Consider the following 25,631-nt stretch of genomic DNA (forward strand, 5'->3'; position numbering starts at 1 on the left):
AAGACATGGAAGCAAACTAAATGTCCATCAATGGATGTGTGAATAAAGAAGAGGTGGTACATGTATACAGAGAATAGTACCGAGCTCTAAAAACAATGAAATAATGTCATTTGCAGCAACATGGATGGGCCTAGAGGCTATCATACCAAGTGAAGTAAGTTAGAAAGAGAAATGCACCAAAAAATGTAACTTGTATGTGGAATCTAAAATACGACACAAATGAACTTATTTAAAAAACAGAAACAGACTCATAGACTTAGAGAATGTATTTATGGCTACCAGAGGGAAAGGGTATGGGGAGGAATAGTTAGGGAGTTTGGGAATGACCCATACACAATACTGTATTTAAAATGAATAACCAACAAAGACCTACTCTATAGCACAGGGAACTCTGCTCAATATTATGTGATAGCCTAAATGGGAAAATAATTGAAAAAAGAATAGATACATATATAACTGAATCACTTTGCTATACACCTGAAACTAACACAACATTGTTAATCAGCTATACTTCAATAGAAAATATAAATCAAAAAAAGAATAAGCACAGTTAAAGTAAATATTATAATTAAGTCAAAATGTTTTGGTTGCCTCTCCACCTGAAAAAAAAAAAAAAAATATATATATATATATGTAGGAGAAAATGACTCTGTTCGTAGATAACTCTCTTAATAGTCTTGAAGATAGTTGAACTGGTGACCACCCCACCCGCCTCCCTAGGAATATCAATTCCTGTCACCAAGAGTAATTCTATTAAAATTTGCTAAGCACTTGCTCCACTCACAAGTAAATTTCAGTTCTTTAGCCAATCAGGTAATGAGAATAGAGGAGACAATATGAGAAGAATTCACAAAGTAGACCAATCAATTTTGTCACATCTTCCATCTTGAGTTTAAACCTATTTGCCCATCCTAAAACCATTAGTAGGAGATTGTTTCTTCACTTCTCTTTGGAGCTGTAGTTTGGTATTAAGTATCAGAGGATGTAAGATTTATTTCTTTTAGATGAGATAGCTCCTTAAAAAACTTGTAGATGTGTGAAAAATGAGATTTGAGAACCTAAAGTTCCCCACAAATTTAGGAAAAGACTCATTGATCTGTAGCATTGCTAACAAAGAGTCATTGAAACCAGGTTTTAACTTGTTTAGTCCATCAATAACTCATTTCACTGAATGCACTTTTGCAAGCCAAGCAACCATATCAGCAACTCTCTTCTGAAACTCAGACAGTCAAGGGCAAACTCACTCCAGTAAACAAAGGTCTGAGTGCCAAGAAGTCAACAATAAGTCATCAGTAAGTCTCACCCAAATAAATATGCTTCCGTCGATGATATCAGCCTATTATGTTTCTGGAAGTCCATCAAACTCTGAACCCCATGCATCTCAAAACCAATATGAGACAAGCAGTCTGCTAAGTGAGATCTCATCATCCTTTGACCTAGTGGTAATATAGGCATAATAATAATGATTTAACATGCATTATTATTTCACTTGACACTAGTAAGCACATCCCTTCAAGAAAGGAAAAATAAAATATTAAAAAAAACAAACATTTACTGAGGACTTTCCTCTTGCCTGGAAAATCCCATGGATGGAGGAGCCTGGTAGGCTGCAGTCTATGGGGTCGCTGAGGGTCAGACACAACTGAGCAACTTCACTTTCACTTTTCACTTTCATGCATTGGAGAAGGCAATGGCACCCCACTCCTGTGTTTTTGCCTGGAGAATCCCAGGGACAGAGGAGCCTGGTGGGTTGCAGTCCATGGGGTCGCTAGGAGTCAGACACGACTGAGCGACTTCACTTTAACTTTTCACTTTCATGCATTGGAGAAGGCAATGGCACCCCACTCCAGTGTTCTTGCCTGGAGAATCCCAGGGACGGGGGAGCCTGGTGGGCTGCTGTCTGTGGGGTCGCACAGAGTCGGACACGACTGAAGCGACTTAGCAGCAGCAGCTTCAGCACTTTGGCTTTTTTTTTTTTTTTAAGCCTCACAACTGGGAACTTCCCTGGTGGTTCAGAATCTATCTGCCAGTGCAGGGGACACACAGGTTCAATCCCTGGTCCGGAAAGATCCCACTTGCTGTGGAACATGCCCCACCATCACTGAGCTCACACTCTAGAGCATGAGCTCTGCAAAAAGAGAAGCCACCACAGAGAGAAGCCCCCTCACGGCAACTAGAGAAAGCCCATATGCAGCAGCGGAAACCCAGCACAACCACCAAATAAATACAAGTTTTTTAATAGGCCTCATGATTGCCTTATGAAATAGCTATAGTCTTTTCATTTTACAGTTAAAAATATAAAGCTCAGAAAAATTAGCTCCAGGACTGACACTCAGGCCTTCTAATGGTCAAGTCATGGCCCTTTCTCTCCAGGCAGGCAGGAGCTGCAAGTTTGGGTTTCTGTGTTTCTCTGCATTTTCTCACACAATGCTAGCTAACAAGCCGTGTTTTCCTCCATGTTCAAAAAAAAAACCTAATTTGCTTTTCTTATATTTGTAAAATTGAAGATGATTTTCAAAATCTTATGCTAGACCTCTATACTCTTACAGTCCGAAACAAAGTAAAATAATGAATCTTGATGGAGAGGATTTGAGGAAAGCATTTGCTTTTGATATTTTAAAAAAACTATCCTGGACTTACCAGTCAGGAGTTTCTAGGAAGACCATCCTCTTTGTTATTGAAGGAAACAGTACATCTTCTTCTACTTTAAATTTTCAACTGTGATTTGATTGAAAATTTTAATAGTTTAATTTGAAAAATTTCAAATTGACATGAAGGTAAGGAGAATAAAATAGTGAATCATCCAGCTTCAGTAATTACTAAATACTAACTCAGGGCCATCCTTACATGGATGCTTCATAATTTTTAATAAGTCCCCTTTGGGTATAACAAATAGTGACCTTCCAAAAAATAACTATACAACTTCCGCACTTTTGTGAATGTTCTTGATAAAACATGACATTTTGGGGGAACCATCCAAACTTTTACATATACTTTTATACACTGTGCTGTGCTTGGTCACTCAGTAGCGTCCAGTTCTTTGCAGCCCCACAGACTGTAGCCCACCAGATTCCTCTGTCCATGGAGATTCTCCAGGCAAGAATACTGGAGTGGGCTGCCATGCCCTCCTCCAGGGGATCTTCCCAACCCAGGGATCAAACCCAGGTATCCCAGATTGCAAGCAGATTCTTTACCATTTGAGCCACCAAGGAGGTCCGAGAATACTGAAGCAGGTAGCCTATCCCTTCTCCAGGGGAACTTCCTGACCCAAGAGTTGAACTGGGGTCTCCTGCATTATAGGTAAATTCTTTATCAGCTGAGCTACGAGGGAACCCTATGTACATACGCACATGTATTGAATAATCCATATATACTATCATTGCTGAAGAGACATAAAAAGTTTTCAAAATAAAAATTTTGTTCCCAAATGGCTTTTCTTTCTTCAAAAAAAATCTCATTTGAAGACTAAGTACATTCCAACACAGATGAGAACATTTTAAAATATGATTAAAACCTTTTGGGCAACAGATTTATTACTTTTTGCATATTTTCAATTTTTATTTTCTTCACTAGGCCTAGATCTAGAAGAAACTGCTATTGCTGCTGCAACATCAAAGCCAGTAGGAATTTGAGCCCAGGCTATGAGGTTCTGAACTGAGTTTCTGTTTTCTTTCTCACTCTCCTATAATTATAGTCATTCAAAATAAAAAATAAATAAAAATAGGAACTTCCCTAGCAGTCCAGTGGTTAAGATTTTGCCTTCCAATGCAGGGGCTGTGGGTTCAATCCCTGGTTGTAGGACTAAGATCCCACATGTCTCATGGCCACAAAACCAAAACATAAAGCAAAAGCCATATGGTAACAAATTAAATAAAGACTTTAAAATTGGTCCACATCAAATAAAAGTCTTTAAAAAGGCAAACATGATGTTTATCAGATATATCTACCATACATGAATTTCTAAATGAATTACCAATAACTTTGACGACAGCCCTATCCATTATCCATGTTCCTGCGTGTGTGTTCAGTTCCTTCAGTCATGTCTGACTCTTTGTGACCCCATAGACTGTAGCCCCCCAGGCTCCTCTGTCCACAGGATTTTTCAGGCAGGAATACTGGAGTAGGTCATCATTTCTATCTCCAGGAGAACAAACCTGAGTCTCCTGCATCTTCTGCTTTGCAGGCAGTTTCTTTTCCACTGAGCCACCTGGGAAGCCCCTTCTATGTTCCTACTTTTATTTATATCTTGTTTTGGAGCTGTTTTTTACTCCTTGCTCTTAGCAGAAAGAAATGCATCCTTAATAACAATACAGTGTTAGACTTTAAATTGAGTCTAGTAAATCACTTTTAACTTTTTATTTTGAAATAATTTTCTGTTCATAGAAAGTTGCAGGAAAGTTGTACAAGGAATTCTTACATACCCTTAGCCCAGTTCTTTCAGCATGAAAATGGCACGATCTAGGAAGCTTATTCAGATTTCACACATTTTACAGGCACTCAGGCACTCATTTGCATACATGTAGGACTCCCTTCACACAAGTGTGTCTATTTGCTCTGTGTAATTTTATCGCATATATAGATTTATATAACCATAAACATAAATGAAGATACAGAACTGTTCTCTTTTCAAAGATCCTCTGTATTAACACTTTACAGCTAGTTCTATACCCTTCCATTCCTAAACTTTGTCAACCATCTCTATACGGATAGTCTAGAATTTTTGTTATTTCAGGAATATTTCATAAATGCCATCATACAAAGCAGCATTTTGAGATAAGTGTTTTATACTCAGCCTGATTCCCTTAAGATGGACAATGATTTTTGCCTGTCTCAATAGTTTTACCGCAGGATGGCCATACTAATATGCACATGTCACAGAGTTTTTTCACCATTCACTTGTTGAAGTATGTTTGGGTTGTTTCCAGTTTGAGGCTATAACCAATAAGGCTTCTGTGAACATTCATGTACAGGTCTTTGTGTGAAAATGAGTTTTTATTTCTCTGGGATAAATGCCCAAGGCTACAATGGCTAAATTGTATAGTCAGTGCGTGTTGAGTTTTTAAAGAAACTGCCAAACTGTTTCCTAGAGTGACTGTGACATTTTCATTCCCACCAGCAATGTGTAAGCAATCTGCTTTCTCTGTATTCCCACCAGCATTTGGTATTGTCACTATTTCTTATTTTAATGGCTGATAGGCATATAGTGATATCTGTGGTTTTCGTTTTCATTTCCCTAACAGCCAATAATGTTGAACATCTTTTCATGTGCCTTCTTACCATCTGTAGCCCTTGTTTGAAATGTCTGCTCACGTCTTTCGTTCAATCTCTAGCTGATTATTCATGATATTACTTTTGAGTTTTGAGAGTGCTTTGTGTTTTTTCTTTAAGATACGAGGCTTTTATTGGATAAGCGCTTTGTAAAAGTTTTCTCTCAATGAACAGCTTTATCTTCTTATCTTCCTCATAGGGTCTTTCACAGAGTTAAAGTTCTTAATTTTGGTGAGGTCAAACTTACCAACTTTACTTTTTCATGGATTGTGCTTTTGCTGTGCCTATGCTCCTGTGCTGTCGCTCAGGTCATGTCCTCCTCTTTGCAGCCCCATGAACTTGTGGCCTGCCAGGCTCCTCCATCCATGGAATTTTCCAGGCAAGAATACTGGAATGGGTTGCCATTTTCCTCCTCCAGATGATATTCGCAACCCAGGGATCGAACTCTCATTGCCAGGGTCTCCTGCATTGGCAGATGGATTCTTTACCACTGAGTCACCTGGGAAGCCCATGCTTTTGGTGTCAAGTCTCCACCTAGCTCTAGGTACTAACGATTTTCTTCTGTGTTTTTTTTCTAAAAATTGTAATATTTTTACCTTTTACATTGAAGTCCGTGTGACCTATATTGAGTTCATTTTATATAAGGCGTAAAGTTTAGGTTAGGTTTACTTACAACTTTTTCTTTAATCCTCACAGAAGATATCAACTTTTACAAAGTCAGGAATGTATGTCTAGAGTTGGAAAGTAGAAACTAAAGTGAAATTCTCAAAAGCTTGGTGCTTTTGTTAGTATCTAGAGACAAAGGAAACATACCATAGTTTTCAATGAATAAAACAAATCTTCTAGTTGTTTTACTGCTTTCTAGTCATAGCCCCAGTAGCATCTAGACATAAGGAGAAATACTTAAAGGGATTGCTAGTGAAACATTTAAGCGAGTCACAATCTTATCTAACCTGATGATTGGAAATGCTAGCAGTTTAAAAAGCTTATTTCTTAGAAAACTGTTTTCCAGTTTCCCATTCTTGATGGCAAACCAAGTAGCTCTTATTCCAATTTGTAACTCTAGGGATGATATCTGAAATTCTGGATATTAAACCAGAGACTTAATTAGAATCTTCTTATACACAGGGGGTATTCCTAACAAGCCAAGGTCAATGCCATTGACCTTCTGTGAAGTCTTTTTGGCTTCCTTCATGTAAACAATAGTTGAATTATACGGACTGTCCCCCTGATAAAACACTAATGATCCTTAATGAAGCAGGACACTGCTGGAGAAAGAGTGAAGGCACTCAGGGAAAGCGTAAAAGCACAAGTTTTAATTTTATGACAATCTCAGACAGCTAAGAAGCATTTAGTGAAATATTCTGGTTCAGTCCAAAGTGCCTTGTAAAACTGGGGTGAAAGCAAGTTAACCACATGCAGTCACAGCTGATGTTCCCCTGGTGATGTTTCAACCATGAAAGAAGGGAAAACAAGGGAAAGAAACCCAAAGCAGAGACAAGAGAATATTTCTCTTGAAAAATAAATAGCACCAAGAAATGAAGAGAAAAGTCATTTCTTATTTAGGTGAGAGATGGCATTCAGTAATATCTTTTTTGGCTCACATTTGAGAATTTCAAGGAGGATTGCCCTTGCTTATAAAAGAACATAAGAAATATGTCTGTGGGCCTCTCTGGTGGTTCAGTGGTAAAGAATCCATCTGTTAATGGAGGGGATGCAGGTTTGATCCCTGGTCTAGGAAAATTCCACATGCTTTGGAACAAGCCCATTCATCACAACTACTGAAGCCCAAGCACACTAGAGCCTGTGCTCGAAAACAGGAGAAGCTACTGCAATGAGAAGTCCATGCACAACTAGAGAGGAACCACCACTTCTTGCAACTAGAGAAAGCCTGCACAGTGATGAAGACCTTGTGCAACCAAAAATAAATAAATACAATTATTTTTTTTAAAAGAAATATGTTTGGAGCATGAAGCTTCATGTTTAAAATAACAGCAGCAGCAACAACAATAATAATAATAAAAAGCTGTTCTATTTCAAAAGCCTATTTAACCCTTAGCTAGTGGTTCAGATGATAAAGAATCTACCTGTAATGCAGGAGACCCAGTTTTGATTCCTGAGTCAGGAAGATCCCCAAGGAGAAGGAAATGGCAACCCACTCCAGTATTCTTGCCTGGAGAATTCCATGGAGAGAGGAGCCTGGTGAGCTACAGTGCATATGGTTGCGAACAGCTGGACATGACTGAGAAACTAACAGCTACAACTGAGTTTTTAAAACATGAGCCCAAGTCTCAGGAATGCAGGTTACAGTTTGAATTGCTCTATCTCATTCATAGAGGACATCTCTCCAGCAATTTAAATCCGGCCTAAATAAAACTACCAGGTTAGCTTTTGATTCAAATGAAGGATAAATAAGAAAATAAAATACTAAAACCCTGTGAAGTGTTTTGAAAATGCCTTTCCTATTATTAACAGAGCTAATCTCCAAATGTTACATGATTATGGACCAAAAATCATGAAATGGGGATAGGAGATGAGTCATTTGAGTCACTAGTAAATGTGATTATACCACGGTATAAATGAATGCCATTCACTCTCTCAAGTACTTGATATCTATCCATTTCAGTCAATAAACATAAATAAGCATGATTTGGTCATGGTCTTTCTACTGCTTTCTTACTCCTCAAAGAGAGTGCTCAATCAAACCAAATGCCTCAAATTATCTACTGTGGTAGATTAAATTTTCCAAAATGGACAAAACAGCATTTTCTATTCTGTGTTCCCTTTTATACCTGAACTCTGATATCAAAAGTTGGGGCCTGCTGACTTTAAAAGAAATGCACAACATGAGAGCTGTGAGTTTTATTGGGGGCAAAATGAAGACTATAGCCCACGAGAATTGGGCTCATAATATAATCTCTTGAAAATATCTGACTATGCGAAGACCTGTTCTGCCAGTTTTTCCCAGGGCACAGAGTGTCTCATTCCTGATCTCCACTCTGTGCTCCTTACAGGCAGTGTTGAAGGTCAGCAGCTGCAGCAGCTCATGATTTAATCCTTGTTGAGGTAGATGGCAAGCACTCATGGCAAGTGCCAATTTGTAGTTGACAGGTCTATGTTCCCTCCTCTTGAAACTGGATGCAGTATGACTGTGGGTGGTTCTGATGCTGTGTGACCTCCAGGGCTAGTTCATAGAAGGCAAGCAATGAGGCTCTTGATTTGTTAGAGTTCTCATTATTGTCACTTTTAGCAGCCCTGTTTATGTCTGACTGTCCTGAGCCACCATGATGTAAGGAAGCCTGACCTAACTTGCATTGAAAGATCGCATGGATTTGGCCCATGTGATGTGGATCAATGAAACCCATGAAAAGATGTGCCTGATCAATCTTCAACTTCTTTAGCATCCTTCATTCCTGTTCCGACAGCTCCAGCCAATCTCTGCCTACAATCACATAAGAGATTCCCAAGCCAGAGCCACCCAACCAAGCTCTCTTCAAATTCCTGACCCACAGAAATCATCAGATACCGTAAATATATAGGATTACTTTCAGTCACCACATTTGGGGATGATTTATAAAAACCAGGCATGCTGCAGTCCATGGGGTTGAAAAGAGTTGGACATGACTGAGCAACTGAACGACAACAACAACATTACCTAGAAACAGAAAAACGAGAGCACTGACCTGTTAGCTTAATCAAGTGATTCGTTAATTTGGTTAAGGAGAAGCATTGAGCAACTATGTTGAAAAAGATCATAAATAACTTAGGTTTTATCAGAGCGGTCAGGTCACTTCTCTGACATTTTATTAAAACTCCACCCTTCTTTACTTTGCTAATATTGTTACACTATTCTTCTGTGAGAGGAATGAGGACTTATCTTACAATTTTTCTCTCTACAATATTTTCTTCTCCCTTTTCAACTACATGAATTGTTTCATTCTTCAAGACTCATCTCAAGTCCCTTTTATCTTAGCCCTCTGGGACATTTTCAAACTTCTCTACACTGTTGACAACATTTACTTGTCATCTAGTATGGATACACTTATGAATCCATATATCCTCCTCAAGTAGATATTTTAATGTCAAGAACATTTCAATTTTTATACCATTATATCCCATTGAACTACAGCGAAGTGTTTTACAAAATTCCCTGGTTAGTTTATTGGATTACACCTTTTTGATAGCTGTGATATTGTGACATAATAAGAAATATATATTTAACCTTTGTTCCCATTCCTAGCCCAGAGTTACCAAAATCCTTGGAATTTCCTGTGGTGAGAGCCAAAAGGTATCTTTTGTTATGTTAATGAGACGTCTTTTGGAAAGTACCTAAGGTTTGAGGTCGGTTGCCTGTGGAGCCAACCCTGTGTTTTGAGGGTTGAAACATTCAGTCTCATTCAATGACTTCCTGAGACTAGAGAGGGATTCGGAGATTGAGTTCAACCACCACTAGTCAATGATTTAATCAATCAAGCCTGCATATAAGAAGCCTTCATAAAACCCCAGAAAGACAGGGCCCAGAGAGCTTTTGGGTTGGTAGACACGTGGAGAAACTAGAAGAGAAGCATACTGTGAAGAGGGTGTTTCTTCCATCTAACTGTTCTTGAGTTACATCCTTTTGTATCAAACTAGGAATCTAGTAGGTAAAATGCTTCTCTAGGTTCTGTGGGCCACTCCACCAAATTAATTGAACCCAAAGAAGGGTTGTGAAAACTTCTGAGAGGTCAGAAGCACAGGTGACAACCTGGACTTGTGAATAGCATCTGAAGTGGGAAGGGGGTTGCAGTCTTATAGGACTGCACCCTTAACCTCTGCAATTTGACACTATCTCCAAGTAGACAGTGTCAGAGCTGAGTTGAGTAATAGGACATTCAGCTGGTGTCAGAGATTTGCTTGGTGGTATAGAAAACATCAGAATTGGTGTCAGAATCATAATCACCAATTCCTTTTTTTAAACATCAAAATGGATGATCACGAATCATTGATCCAGTCATTTGAAAAGAGATTTTTATGCATAAACCTATCTGTTTATAAAGTCAATATAACACATTAAAAAGTTATAATTTAAGTAAGATTGTCATTTTGGTTAAAAGAAAATAATTAGTATTTAAATAATTCCTGATTTTTTGTCTCGTAAATATGCAAATAATTATAATGAAAGTAATCAGCAACATTTAGATGTACTGTCAAGTCTACTATACAACTAGTTAAGACACTCAATTATGATCTAATAAAAAAGATCAATGAATGTACTTTCTCCTTTTCAAAGTTCTTATTACTAAAATAATTCTGACCATCAAAGATTTATCTTGTTTAGGTTATGGATGGCAGGAAAATTAAAATTCAATTTAAATCTGTTGCAGAAATTAACTTGTTTATTTTGAGTCAGTATACAAAATTAATACATTATTTTTCTTTTTTGTTTTTATTTATTTATAACATTTTTATTATAGTTGATTTACAATACTGTATTAGTTTCAGGTCATACATTATTTTTCATATGACTTTCTTGACTAGGCAAGGTAAAAATCAAGCATGGTGGGTTTTGCTGTATAAGATATAGCTTTAAATCCACACAGTTAATTTTGAAAAACAAACAAACCATCAGCAATCACTTGAACTGGTTACTTGTCAATCTGTAGACAAAAGCACCTATGACTGCCTCAATTTTTCACTTCTCAACTAATTTTGTATTGTTTGGTCCCATCTAAGACTGAGTCTCATAAAAGCCAGTTTGAAAAGTCCTCAGCTAACATTCACAGAGTTCAACTAGGGGCCCAGGGCAGCAGTGGCAACCACCTAAGAAGACCCTCATGACTCAAGTCTCCTAGACAGGATGCCTCCCTGTATTGTGAGCCTGGAGTCCTCTGGGGTGGGGCAAAAGGCAAAGAGAATCCATGATCCAGATGGAAAGCAAAAGTCAGTGACCAGGAGAAAGAAAGTCCTCAGGGCAAAGGCTTAGTCACACTCAAAGTCAACAGTCTAGGAGCCAAGGTCATATTAAAAAAAAAAAAAATGTGAGCAGTAACAGAAAGTGACAACTGTCCCACTACTGTGCTCTTTTCTTCCACTGGAATCCATGTGATATTTAACTAAGTTGCTTATTACAGCTATTTATAGAGTCTCTTTTAAAAAATTGACTGAATTTACTTGCATATAAATAAATACACAGTCAAAATCACTTAAATAAAAATTTAAAACAAGAATCAAAGAATTCATACTTTCATCTCATGCTTGTATAGTCTTTCATTAATTGGAGTGTTGGCAATGATGTTGAAAAAGCTGTATGACCACCCAGAACCAGAAATATCAGTGAAATTTTGCCTTTTTTCCTTTCAGTTAATTTATCAAGTATCAGTTTGTAGTCACCAATCTCATCTGCTCACCAAAGACCTCTGAGTTCCATCAACATTCAAAACAGAGGCAGAAATAATATATCACTAATTTTTTATCAATACTTGACAGATGGGCCTAAAATGTGTAGATTATTTCCTCCTCTATTCCTGACCCAGGGATCGAACCTGTGTCTCCTGCACTGGCAATCAAATTCTTTACCACTGATGCCACCTGGGCAGTCCTGTAGATTGTCCTACAAGATCTGAAATGGTAGCTCATACCTTCCATACCTCTATAAGTCAAAGGAGTGTAACACTGTGAAGATAACTGAATGATTCGGTGCTTACTTCCAGAAAAGGACCTCGTTGAGCACCTAGTTCAGATTAATGAAAGTGAGACAAATTGAATTGCTAAATTGAATCGTATTAAAGACACCAACAAGAAATGGTGTACCATAGATCACCCCTGTCTATCAGCAAATAAATGCAAGTTGCAATGTCAACAGTATTATTACTCAAAACCACACAGCAAAGCAACATTCCAAGGGTACTAGTGAGACAATGGGAATATTGTTCACCCAAAAACGATTCTCCCAAAAATGTCTTAAATCCTTATCATTAATATATCAGTCAGGATACTTTCCCTTCCCGGTACCAAAAAACTTGAATCAACCTAGCTCAAGACCAATCTCCACTCTCACCAAAGGCAGGGGAGAAACTGATGGGAAGCTTAGTCATCCTCATTCACCTACTCAACCCTGGCACTGAGTGGGACAAGTGTGCTTCCACCTAAGAAAAGATTATGTAAATAATGTATACATACAATGCGTGTACACACACGCGCACGTGCACGCACACACACACACACACACACACACACACACACACACACACCATTTGAGCTGGGCTATGCTGTGCTTAGGTGCTCAGTCATTTCTGACTCTTTGTGACCCCATGGGCTGTAGCCCGCCAGACTCCTCTGTCCTTGGGATTCTCCAGGCAAGAATACTGGAGTGGGTTGCCATGCACGGTTAAATCTAATGGACTGCAAGAAGATCAAACCGGTCAACCCTAAAGGAAATCAACCCTGAATATTCACTGGGAGGACTGACACTGATGGTGAAGCTCCAATCCTTCGGCCACCTGATTCAAAGAGTTAACTCATTGGAAAAGATCCTAAAGCTGGGAAAGATTGAAGGCAAAAGGAGAAGAGGGTGGCAGAGGATGAGATGGTTAGATAGTATCACTGACTCAATGCATGAATTAGAGCAAACTCTAGGAGATGGTCGGAGAAGGGAATAGCAACCCACTCCAGTACTCTTGCTTGGAAAATCCCATGGACGGAGGAGCCTGGTGGGCTGCAGTTTATGGGGTCGCTAAGAGTCGGACACGACAGAGAGACTTCACTTTCACTTTTCACTTTCGTGTATTGAAGAAGGAAATGGCAAACCACTCCACTGTTCTTGCCTGGAGAATCCCAGGGACAGGGAACCTGGTGGGCTGCCGTCTATGGGGCTGCACAGAGTTGGACACGACTGAAGCAACTTAGCAGCAGTTTAGCAGCTAGGAGATGGTGGAGGAGACAGGAGCCTGGCCTGCTATGGTTCATGGGCTCACAAAAAGTAGGACATGACTTAGAGACTGAACAATAACAACAGTTTCAGGTACGGGTAGATTGCTTGAAACAAGTCACAGTGGCAAAGCTGTCTCTCCATCTTTTAGTTCTTCTTTCTGTTTGGTGACTTTAGTGTTTCCCATTGCATAGAAGCTTCTTCCATGGGGCCAAAATGATTGCCTAGGTACACCATGTTCACATGTTTTAGCAACCCCAGCAAAAAACAATTCCCTCCCTCCATCTCTATGTTGAATCCAAGAAAGGACTCTGAACTTAGATGGCTCAAGCCCAGAAGCCTTGAGCTAATCTCTGTTACCAAAGAGATGAAGCATCAGCCCATGTGGCTCACATATCCATACCTGGCATCAAGTGGGAGAAGCGTGCTTTCAATTCTTGTGACCTGATGAACTGTAACCCACCAGGTTCCTCTGTTCATGGGATTTTCCAGGCAAGAATACTGGAGTGGGTTGCCATTTCTTTCTCCTCCCAAAATGGGGGTAGGGTGGGGTATTTCAACACACACAGAGCATTTGTCTATTGTGATTAGTTCTTTTTACCTTTGAAATAATAATTAATCCTCTCCCTAAGTGTTTTTTAAGATACAGGAAACAAACACTGTTTGTGCTCAATTGCTCAGTTGTGTCCAACTCTTTGCAACCCAATGGTCTGTAGCCTGCCAGGCTCCTCTGTCCAGAGAATTTTCCAGTCAAGATACTTGAATGAGTTGCCATTTCCTACTCCAGAGAATCTTCCCACCTCAGGGATTGAACCTGTGTCTCTCGTGTCTCTTGCATTGGCAGGCAAATTCTTTACTACTGAGCCACCAGGGAAGACCCTAAAGAAACACTACTGGTTTGTGTATTGTTAATTTTGAAACCCTTTAGCATGAACGAATTTACTGAATGTTTTATTCTGGAACGGTGATGAGGAAATATGACACCATTGGGCACTGGTAATAGAAACCAATTAAAAGGCCAAGAATGGGGGCTGAGGGTGAGGCAGATGAACGTGGTGCCAAGGATAAATTCTACCATTTCTGCAGTTTTGCCGCTAGCAAAATTTTGCCGTTCAGCTAGAGAAAGACAATTCAAAGAAGCAACTCTTAGCAATATAAACAATGAGTTGCAAACTTTTTCAACACCAAAATAAACAAAGAAGTGTTGGGACATGTAGATTAAGAATACAAAGGAAAATGCTGACTCTGAAATGCTCAGAGACTGTGCCTGTGAGAACTTCTAAAATCCTATCCAGACATTGAATCTTCTTGATTATTCAAAAGTGGTGTGATGATTGTTTACCCTTTTCTCTCAGGTCCACCTAAAAATCACAATTTAGAACCTAAGGGCAATTAATTTGTCCAATAAATGTAGCATGCAATACTGATCAAGTAGTGAGAACTTTTGCTTGAGTTCTCTAGCAAGCAACCTACAAATAAATGAATGTCAGGTTTCCTGATGGTTCCTGCAATCTTAGGCTCATGGGGCAACTCCTGAGCAGAACTACATTCAAGCCATTCTTCCAAATTAGCTTTTATTTAAAAACAAACAACACAATCTCAAATGGAAGATTCTACAGACTCTTTTAAATTCATAACTACAGAAGTAAAACAATGAGACATAGGGAAGGAAAATGATTAACTAATAATCATAAACATCACCAGGGTGGTTGATCAGCATGCACACAATGTTCTGGTGGAACTTGGCTTTGGAGTGAGACAAGCCTCATTTAAACCTTATTTCCATCAAGTATTAGTTGTGTGATCTTAAGCAATACAGTTAAATGATCTTTCAGTACCAGTTAGTAAATGGAGTTAAAACCTTCTTCGTAAGATTTGCATGAATAACAGAGTAAATATGATACCCTGTAAAGCAGTACCTGACATGTAGTAGATGTTCATGGGGAAAAAAAACTGCAGTATTACCAATAAAATTGTCTCAAATGTCTCCCTGGGACTTCAGTGGGCTTTTGGAGAATCCAATAATTGTAGAGAAACCATCAGGTGTAATTCGACCAGCCAAGATCTCAAAGAGGGCATACTATTCCTTATCAGCAAATGTCAGATCTACATGGATAAGTTTCATCTGTAGGACTTGTAAACAGTTCGGATAGGTGATAGATTCTTGTGAATTTCACTTACCACCAGTCACCTCCTCATATATGGGAGTTTTCTGGGGGGAGGGGGGGTTTAGGCCACACTCTGTGTTCTGAAAGTGAAAGTGAAAAGGCAACCTACTCCGGTGTTCTTGCCTGGAGAATCCCAGGGACGGGGGAGCCTGGTGGGGCTGCCGTCTATGGGGTCGCACAGAGTCAGACACAACTAAAGCGACTTAGCAGCAGCCGCAGCTGTGTTCTGAGAAAGATGACTTCAGTGTGTGTGCTCTGAAAATCAGAAAGACTTAATCTCTTCCACCACTATCCCCCCAAAACATTATGTGCCAAGTAAAGATATCATAAATAACAAACTACTTCCAGGATATTTTAAGGACCCCTTAGCCATAATGCAGTTCTATTCAGCATAAAAGAGGGTAAGCTGATGACAGTTTTGATTAGGTAATACTTCTAATTGGTTTAATGATCATGCAAAGCTTGGTTCCATTAGCTAGCCCTACAACAATTATATCTTTCAGTCTAATAGCAGAGTGACAAGGAAGCGTTTAAAACTAGACTTATGACCTTAGTTTTTAGTGCATTCAGAATGGTGGACTCTTGACTCAGACACTATTTCACTCCCTGTTACACAGGCCTACCATTGAGGCTTAATATTTTTCAAGGCAGTGAAACACACACACACACAAGCAGGCATCAAATATTAAACCCTGTTCATATTTAATTTTGCCAATTCTGAGGTTCTAATCAATTTATCTCTGTTCTCTTCCACAGTCCTGTAAAACCCTTCTTTAAAGTTTTGATTAATGCATGAAAACAAAAGAGGCCGCGAGCACACACAGTTCCAATAGTGCGATTATGGAGAGTAGATTGTAATACAGTGGTGAAGAAGGGTCTTCAAACTTAAAGCTTCATCTCCTCAATATTTTAGAATTCAAGAAAATAATGCTCCAGCAATTAGGCTTCTCCCCACCCCCACTCCCAAGTACAAGGTCAGTTTGACACTCTGAGTGGTTAAATCATCCTTGGCAAAGAGTCTGAACTTGGCAGAAGCTCCATAATGAGAAATCCAGATGACTGGTATCATTTGTAATGTGAGTGCCCCGCACTTAATCTAGCACTAGTTTGTTTTTGTAAGGAATAGCTATGACTTAAAAGAAGTCATTAGGGATGCTTAAGATTTTAACTGCTTTGACATTAGATGTGGTCCTCACCTTTAATGGCACCTTTTAGCATTAAAAAGCTGTGTAGCCTTCTTATGTCAGCGTCTTCTGCTGCACAGAACCAAAAGGAGTCCATCAGCTTCTTGCTCTGATCATGAAAAATGCAGAACTTTCTCTAAAGCGTAGGCTGGATTTCATTGAGGAAAACAGAAAATCAAGCTTGGAGGCTCACTCTACCCTATCTTTTCTGGATTTGCAACAATTGCTTAAAAGAAGCTACCGAAAAAATACAGTTTTTCAAAAGACTAAACTAAATATCAGATTGAGATTCCAAGACCCTCAAGTAATTTGCCTGCAGGTCAAAAGACACATAAAAATAATATTGTCAAAGATCTCATAACCAGCCTTTATGTAATATATCATTGGGTTAACTCCCAGGGCCATATGACTCTAAAGTTTGAGCTTTCATACATTCTCCTATACCCATTTGCATTAGCACTTGTCAGTTGAGAGGGGACAAGCAAACCAGCATTTTTTTCCCTGAGTTCATCATTATATGAAAATTCTTCAGTGAGTTCAAAGAAAATACCGCTTTAATCTTAATCCTCCAAGTTTTCTCAACAAGAAACAGGGAAATATTAATATAACAAAGTATACAAGGTGATATTTCATAATATATAAAGAGTATTTCATATGCAGAATATAATTTTTGTAATGTACTAAAATATTTCATAAATAAAATATATTTACATGTAATATATTAATAATATATCACAAATATAGCATAGTTTTTATTTTTCATTTTATTTTGGTTGTCAAAATGGTTATCAGAAGACCAAGCAATCTTAGACTCAACTTTGCCTCTTATAAGGGAGGAAAAACTTTTCTTCCATCCTCTTGGACTCTGTCACTGGGATCTGTAAATTAAACTCATAACAACAGATTAACAGGAGAAAAGATATATGTTTATTTATTGGTATTAATATTTTTAATACACACATATGACTTCACATAAAAGTGAAAAACTCACAGAAGTGGTTAGACCTGAAAGTTTATATACCATTTTAATAAAGGGTAATAAATTGTGGAGAAGTAACTAGACGAATAGACGGGGTTTGGGGAGTTTCAGGAGCAGTAAATTGTGGAAAGGTAAATATATGGGGAAACTAATGGAAAAAAAGAATTATTTTAGTAAGGTTGATTTGTGCAGACTAATCTCAGTGCTGATTTTCCATTGTCTTCATGACCACAAAACTATTCTGGAGAGGGGATCTAAGGCAGTCCTCATTTCTCAGAAGTTTCTGCTTTTAGTCAGATAAGGGAAACTCCACTAAGTCTCCTCATGTATCAGCTGATTCTCAATTGTCTTCAGCTCAACATAATCCATAGGCCAAAGTAACAAATTCTGGGATGGCATATTCCAATTCCCTTCACTACCAAATTCCTCAGGATATTTGTTAATCCCCTCATTTTTCTGGGATTCCATTTCTACCAGGGTGAGACAAAGAAATTGGAATAAATTTCTAAATTTTATTAATTATCTGATACGCTATGGGGTTTTTTTGTTTGTTTCTGCGTTTCTGAAACTCACTGTGAGTTTCATTTGCAAAGGCTGCATACTTAAGTTTTAACCTATATAACTATAATTACTCTCACCAGAAAAAATACAAATCTGATACCAAACAGAGTGAACAGATAGTTTCCCTAAATTACTTGTCTATTCAAAACTATTGAGCACCATAGTGATAGAGACAGTAAGATGGGTAAGAAAACTTCAGGTCGTTTGGGAGATGAGACTACTTTACACGTCTTTTTTTTTTTCATGGAAAGGATCGAGTAAGGGTAAACAGGACATTGTTTGAAAACAAGTTGAAAGGTCAGAAGGTTTCTCAGGATCTAATATATTGATTCTGGTCACACTGGCCTGCTGCTGCCTTTTCCCACAGTTTACTGACATTTCTGCAGATGGCAGTAAATCAAACTGGGTCATACTCTTATCCATATTCAAAATCTGCATCCTATGATCAATTCCTACCCAATACCTCAGCTACTTTGACCTTGAGCTACTTAATAATCCCCAATGAACCCAAGAAATTCCCTTAAAAAAGAAGGTGTCTATAGTGACTCTGCAGTTTTTTGTAGGCAGAATTATGAAAGAGAAAATGCCAGACGTAGTTTCAAGAGAGATATGCAGATCCAAAGCCCAGCAGAAGTGGGTACTTGGCAGATTACTTTGACTTTCTTTATCAAGAGCAATGAATTTGTAAAATGAGGACCACTTTTCTGCAATTCTGGTCCTCTGAACCGAAATAACTGAATCAAGGATGCTCTTTCATGAAAAAGCAAGGAAACTTATTTTCAAAATACTGGCAACCCATCAGAGAGGGAAAATAAGCTGTAATGTCTTGTTGTACAGGGCTTCCTAGCTCTGTTTATATTCCACAATGACAGCAAATGCATCAGTCTAGTGCTGGAAAGACACGAGAGAACTTAATTTGAATCCCCTCTCCAGTGGTTGAATAAGAAGGGCGTATCCTCACATTACTAGTCCCTGAACTCCAACCAAGACCTGGTCAGAAGGCAGTAGGTCTGTTTGGGGAGCCAACAGGAAGTTTTCCCCAACTTGAGCCAGTTGGAGAGGGACGAAGCTTGCTTCAGCTGGAAGTCATTTGTACTTTTCCTCAGACTAATCAGTCAGTGGCTTATGAGAGCACACCAAAGGTGATCTTGCTTACTCTGATCTGGAGTTGGTGCTGAAGTCCAGCTGCTAAAATAGTTAAGGGAAGTACCTGGAGTTGTCTGGTTTGCTTTGATGAAGAACAGGGTCAGAGAGAAAGAACTGCCCACAGAATGGAAAAATGAGAATTTGAGGCGTGGTACACTTACAAAAGGTCGTCAGTGCTTTCCAAAATTCCACTAGGAAATTGGGTAAGGATGGGTGGGGGCTTCACCACATCAGAAATTTTCCTTTGGGTTACCTAGTCAAGCAGGTTTCACCAAAATTGTGTCTACACAGCAAATAAATTGGGAGGAGGGAAAAAAGGATTGAATCAGGCAACAGTCACTCCAAGTACAAGTAGTACCAGTGGATCATAAAAAGCCTAAAAGTTACCAGATTTTGAAAATAAGTAATTGTCTGACATAACACATCTCTAAAAGGTGTTCTTTGTGTGTTTGGGTTTAGAGGGGAGCCCTTGGTTTGCTGAATGTCTCTCAGGAAGGGGTTTTCTTGAATGTGTTTGAGCTGTCACACAAGTAACTTTCTCTTTGTTCTTTCCCAGAGGTTGGAAGAAGTTGGCTAGTGATGACCCATCCCTAGAAATCCTGTCTCTGGTGGTTCTAACAGCCCAATAGCAAGGAGATTTGCTCAACCTTCTGAGGGAAGGTAATCTAATGCTGGTTTTTCCCACGAACAGAATTGGTGCTTTGGTACATAAAATTTACCTGTAGAGTGTGTTAATGTGTTAGTTGCTGAGTTGTGTCTGACTCTTTGCCACCCCATGGACTGTAGCCCACCAGGCTCTTCTGTCCATGGAATTTCCCAAGCAAGAATACTGGAGTGGGTTGCCATTTCCTTCTCTACAGACATTTACATATGCTAATAGCGACCATCTCAAAGCAGACAGATGCCTAGTCTCAGCTGTCAGCATCACCAGGAAGGACAGCAGGATTGAAGATACTGGCCTGGGAGGTAGAAATGACTGAAAAACACAGAATCATGCGTAGCAACCCATGCCCCCCACCCACCTAGTCTGACATGTCAGAATAATAATCTTAAGCTAATAGAAACTTGCACAGATTTTCAAGAAATTCCTCACTCTATCATGCTGACTCAATGCAATGCTTTATTCACTTAATTTTTTTAAAAAAATCACATAATGCTACATTTAAAATGGATAATCAACAAGGACCTACTGTAGAGCACATAGAACTCTGCTCAATTTTTTAAAATTAACTTGTTTTAATTGGAGGATAATTGCTTTACAATATTGTAATGGTTTTTGCCATACATTGACATGAATCAGCCATGGGGGCACACGTGTCCCTGAACCCCCTCCTAACTTCCCTCCACACTTCATCCCTCTGGGCTGTCCCAGAGCACTGGCTTTGAGTGCTCTGCTTCGTGCATTGAACTTGCACTTGTCATCTGTTTTACATATGTTTTACATACATGTTTCAATGCTATTCTCTCAAATCATCCCACCCTCATCTTCTCCCACAAAATCCCAAAGTCTGTTCTTTACATCTGTGTCTCTTTTGTTGCCTTGCGTATAGAATCGTCATTACCATCTTTCTAAATTCCATATATATGCATTAATATACAGTATTTGTGTTTCTCTTTCTGACTTACTTCACTCTGTATAATAGGTTCCAGTTTCATCCACCTCATTAGAACTGATTCAAATATGTTCTTTTTTTAACAGCTGAGTAATATTTCTTTGTGTATATGTACCACAACTTCCTTATCCATTTGTCTGCTTGTGGACATCTAGGTTGCTTCCATGTCCTAGCTGTTGTAAACAGTGCTGGGACGAACATTGGGCTACATGTGTCTCTTTCAATTCTGGTTTCCTCAGTTGTGTGCCCAGCAGTGGGATTGCTGGGTCATATGGCAGTTCTATTTCCAGTGATTTAAGGAATCTCCACACTGTTCTCCATAGTGGCTGTACCCAGCAACAGTGTAAGAGGGTTCCCTTTTCTCCACACCCTCTCCAGCATTCATTGTCTGTAGACTTTTTAATGATAGCCATTCTGACTGGCATGACTGTGCTCCATGTTATGTGGCAGCCTGGATGGGAGGGGAGTTTGGGGAGGAATGGATATGTGTATACATATGTCTGAGTCCCTTCACCATTCACCTGAAACTATCACAACATTGTTTGTTAATCTGCTATAAAAGGTTTTAAAAACAGAAAAATTATGGGGTATCAACTCTATATCAGATGTATATGTAAAATATATGTGCCATTGCTGAGCCAAACCCTCACTAAGTGGGAAGAATTCTGTAACTGAGAACAGTGAATGGAAGACAATGTGGGTATGTGTTGTTCATTGACGAGTGTTTAGCAGCACCCATGGCCTTGTCCACGACATGCCAGTAATGCCTCCTCTGCTGGAACAACTCACAGTGTCTCCAGACCTTGTCAATGGTCTTCGTTGGGTGGGACACAAAATCACCCCAGATGAGAACTGGCCTGAAGGACAAAGTCCAAATCATTTGCCTGACTTACGAGACCTTTCACGAGCTGAAGCAAGGCTCTCCTGCCAGTTCAAACTCCCTTCTCACCCCGCCTCTCTCACAAAGCCAGGTCCTTTCACACACTGTAGCCCTTCTTTGAAGATGCGTTCCCTCTCCTACGATGCCCTCAGCCAACTTCTCCACCTAAATACACACTTCTGTTTCATTCCCTATCAGACTTTAATTGTCACCTTTTCCCAGGGTCTTCTGCTCAGAGATACTTTCACTTGGCACCTACTGACTTTATTTTACACATTTTATCTTGCTCAGTATATGTTGTGTCTGTTCACCTTTCTATTTTACCTACCCTTAGTGTATCATTAATTTCTAGAGAATGGGAATTATAATTTACTCATCGTTGTTTCTTCATAGTTGATAATATGACACCTAGCTCATTACAGATGTTCAGTAAGTATTTAAAAATAAATTTGACTTTTATATATCCCCCTAGTAACTGAGTCCTCTCTGAGTGGTAAGTACTTTATTGCACAAAATATGCTAAACTTCCCTTTACCCATTGAAATAGCCTCATCTTAATTGTCATTTGGAAAGAGCCCTTTGTGATAACTAAACAAACCAGCTAACCCACTCTGCAGCAGTATGTGCCGTATGTATCAATGGTGTAACAGATTCTCACCTCAGACGCCCACTGCTAGGGTAGGAGACCATGGTTCTGCACCCAAACTCTGTAGGCAGCTTCCCTGGGCTCAATTCTGTGCTGGTGGTTCTTCTTCTTTTTTTTTTTAAATTGGTAACTTGAGAATATTGATGGCATGAACTTCAAAGTGTGATTTTGAGATTAAATGAGTCAATAAATCTAAAGCATGTATAAGTATTCCATAAAAATTGGCTATGTCAGTTTAAGTTTATACACTTATATATGACTCTGCTGAAATAAGGCCTTTATTATCATGATAAGACACTTAAGGAAGTTTGGCGACAGGTAGGGTTTTTAGTATCTATAAAAGCATGCCATAGAAGCAACCTCGTATCTTAGTCCTTGGGGTGCTCTCACTTCTATCATACAAGTGCCAAGAAATAATGCCCCGGTTTCTTCCACACTCTCTTTATGTGTAGAAACAAATGTGAAATATATATGCCTATTTAAGTGCTGACTCGTCCTCATATTTTACACATATGTCTATACATATAAAGAAAATATGTATGAACCCACATGTGTGTATATAATTGTTTGTGTTAGGTGTGGATCTTACTCAAACATACATAGATCCTTCCCTCTAGATAAAGTTTCAGGAAGAAATTGGCCTCTGGGGCAAGTTTAATGCCAGTATCCCAGCATTTAGAGGCATCTTCTCTCTGGGTTCTGTGAGAGTAGTGGGTACTTGTCCTGGCCCAAGTTTACAAGCAACTCCTTAGAATTAACCTATGGACCCCAAGGGAAATAGAGAGATAGGGTACTTAAGTCAGACTGACTGATATGTATCCCATCTCTACCAATTCTGGTGTGCTTCAGGGGGGGAATTCCTATTAAAAAGGATATTTGGTACACAAGTTATTCCAAGGCACAGCTTATTCTAATTTTATTGTGTATTGTCCCTAGAAATGTTGCCTCCTACAAGGTCTTTACTTCATAAATATCCTTTATTTTCTGTATCTTAGGAGAGTTTCAGTCTTTACGTAGAAAGCTGAAACCTGGTTGGATGGACTTTAGTAGATCTAGAATTTTTAGTGGTCTGAGTGGCTGCATTACAAAGTCACCTGGTCAACATCAACTGCCATTCAATAAATTCATCGTCTGATGGCTGCGGGAAGCACAATGGCCCCAAAAGAGGTATGAACTGGGAGTCCATCCTTGAATCACGTTTAGGTTTATGCATATCTATATCACCATATGCAACTTGCTGCTCTCCCCTGGTTCGGTTTTGCCATTTTTCAAATGGGAATAATAATAATATCCACCCTCTCTTGGAGGATTATTTTAAAAACCAAAGAAGATACCATATGTAAGACTCTTGAGTTTTTAAAGTTTTAAATGTTAACATGACTTTCAGTTCTGAAACAACTTACAGTAGAAAAGTAAACCAGTTAAAAATTTATACCATACAATTTGCATCCTGCAGAAGTTTTCTCAACATGTAAACATGTTTACCATTTGTATTGAGTGCTTCCATATGACAGCTACTGTGCTAAGTCCTGGAGTCTTAAAGAAGGAAGATGCAAGCTGCCTTGAGGAGCTTAGGGTCTGGTAGGAAGAAATACACACAGGACTGTGACCTTGAGCTGTTCTGGGAACTAAGAGATAATGGTAGATGTGTAACAGTACAAGAAAGGAGGGTCTGATATCCTAATTTGACCTATCCTGAGCAGTATATGTTAACGTGTGTTTACAGATAACTCCAAAAAGCCCAGTTGCATAGACTTTGATGCTAGATTCATGGAGCTGGATGAGAAAATACAAATATAAAAGTTTAGTTCCGTGTTCCAGTGGACATTGTTTGGGAACTATGCTTGATAGCCAATATTGATCACAGTGGAGACCACATTACAGCTTTTTCAAAACATTTACCCGTGTAAAATCAAATTGGGTGGCTCTATCTAGACGTCAAAGGTTTCAGATTTTAGATTTATTTACTGAACATTTACTATGTTCCAGGCACAGAACTGGATGTTTTCACTGCATTATCACATTTAAAAGCTAAATAAAGATGGAGGTAGCTTTTAACTTAATCCCATTATAAGCTTCTGTTCTCCATCATGAAGCCATTTCTATATCCTGGCTCACAGCCCACACTCACACTACTTTGCTGGAATTCTGTTGAAGAAGAAAACTGTTCTAACCAAAATATTCCAAATAACGTAGCTGCCAGCCTGTGAATAAAAATAATATCTCTTTGGTAATGGATTTTTTTTTTTAAAGTAACTGGCTTCGAATACCCACATGATATAACTTTTCTTAATAAACATTTACATGCTAAAGTTTTCTCTTCATTTGATCAGCAAATCTGTAGATAGAAGGGGATTCACTGGTATATAAATTTGCTACGGCTGCCATAACAAAGCACCATAAATCAGCGTCTTAAATAACAGAAATGTATTGACTCATGGTTCTGGAGGCTAAAAGCTGGAGATCAAAGTGTCAGCAGGGCTGATTCCTTCTGGAATCCGTGAGAAAGAATCTATTCCACGCCTCTCCCCTGGCTTCTGGTGGTTTGCTGGAAATCATTGGTGTGCCTTGACTTATAGAAGCCTCACACTGATCTTTGTCTTCAAGTGTTCTCCCTGCATATGTGTCTGTCTCCAAATTCCCTTTTCCACTTTTTTTTTTTTTTTTTTTAAGAAAAACACCAGTCACATGGATTAGGGCTCAACCTAATAACTTCATTTTAATTCATTACCTCTGTAAAGACTCTGGCTTCCCAGGTGGCATGCTGCTGCTGCTGCTGCTAAGTCACTTCAGTTGTGTCCGACTCCGTGCGACCCCATAGACGGCAGCCCACCAGGCTCCCCCGTTCCTGGCATTCTCCAGGCAAGAACACTGGAGTGGGTTGCCATTTCCTTCTCCAAGGCATGAAAGTGAAAAGGGAAAGTGAAGTCGCTCAGTCATGTCTGACTCTTAGCGACCCCATGGACTGCAGCCCACCAGGTTTCTCCATCCATGGGATTTTCCAGGCAAGAGTACTGGAGCGGGGTGCCATTCCCTTCTCCACCCAGGTGGCATAGTGGTAAAGAATCTGCCTGCCAATGCAGGAGGTGCAAGAGATGTGGGTTTGATCCCTATCAGGAAGCTCCCTTGGAGCAGGAAATTGCAACTCACCCTAGTGAGTTGAGAATTGCCTTGAGAATTCCATGGACAGAAGAGCCTGGCAGGCTACAGTCCCTGGGGTTACAGAGTCACCGAGTCGGACATGACTGAGCGTGCACGTGCACGTGAAGGCTGTACCTCC

Source organism: Oryx dammah, unplaced genomic scaffold (assembly GCF_014754425.2).
Source record: "Oryx dammah isolate SB20612 unplaced genomic scaffold, SCBI_Odam_1.1 HiC_scaffold_21, whole genome shotgun sequence".
NCBI classification, from domain to species: Eukaryota; Metazoa; Chordata; class Mammalia; order Artiodactyla; family Bovidae; genus Oryx; species Oryx dammah.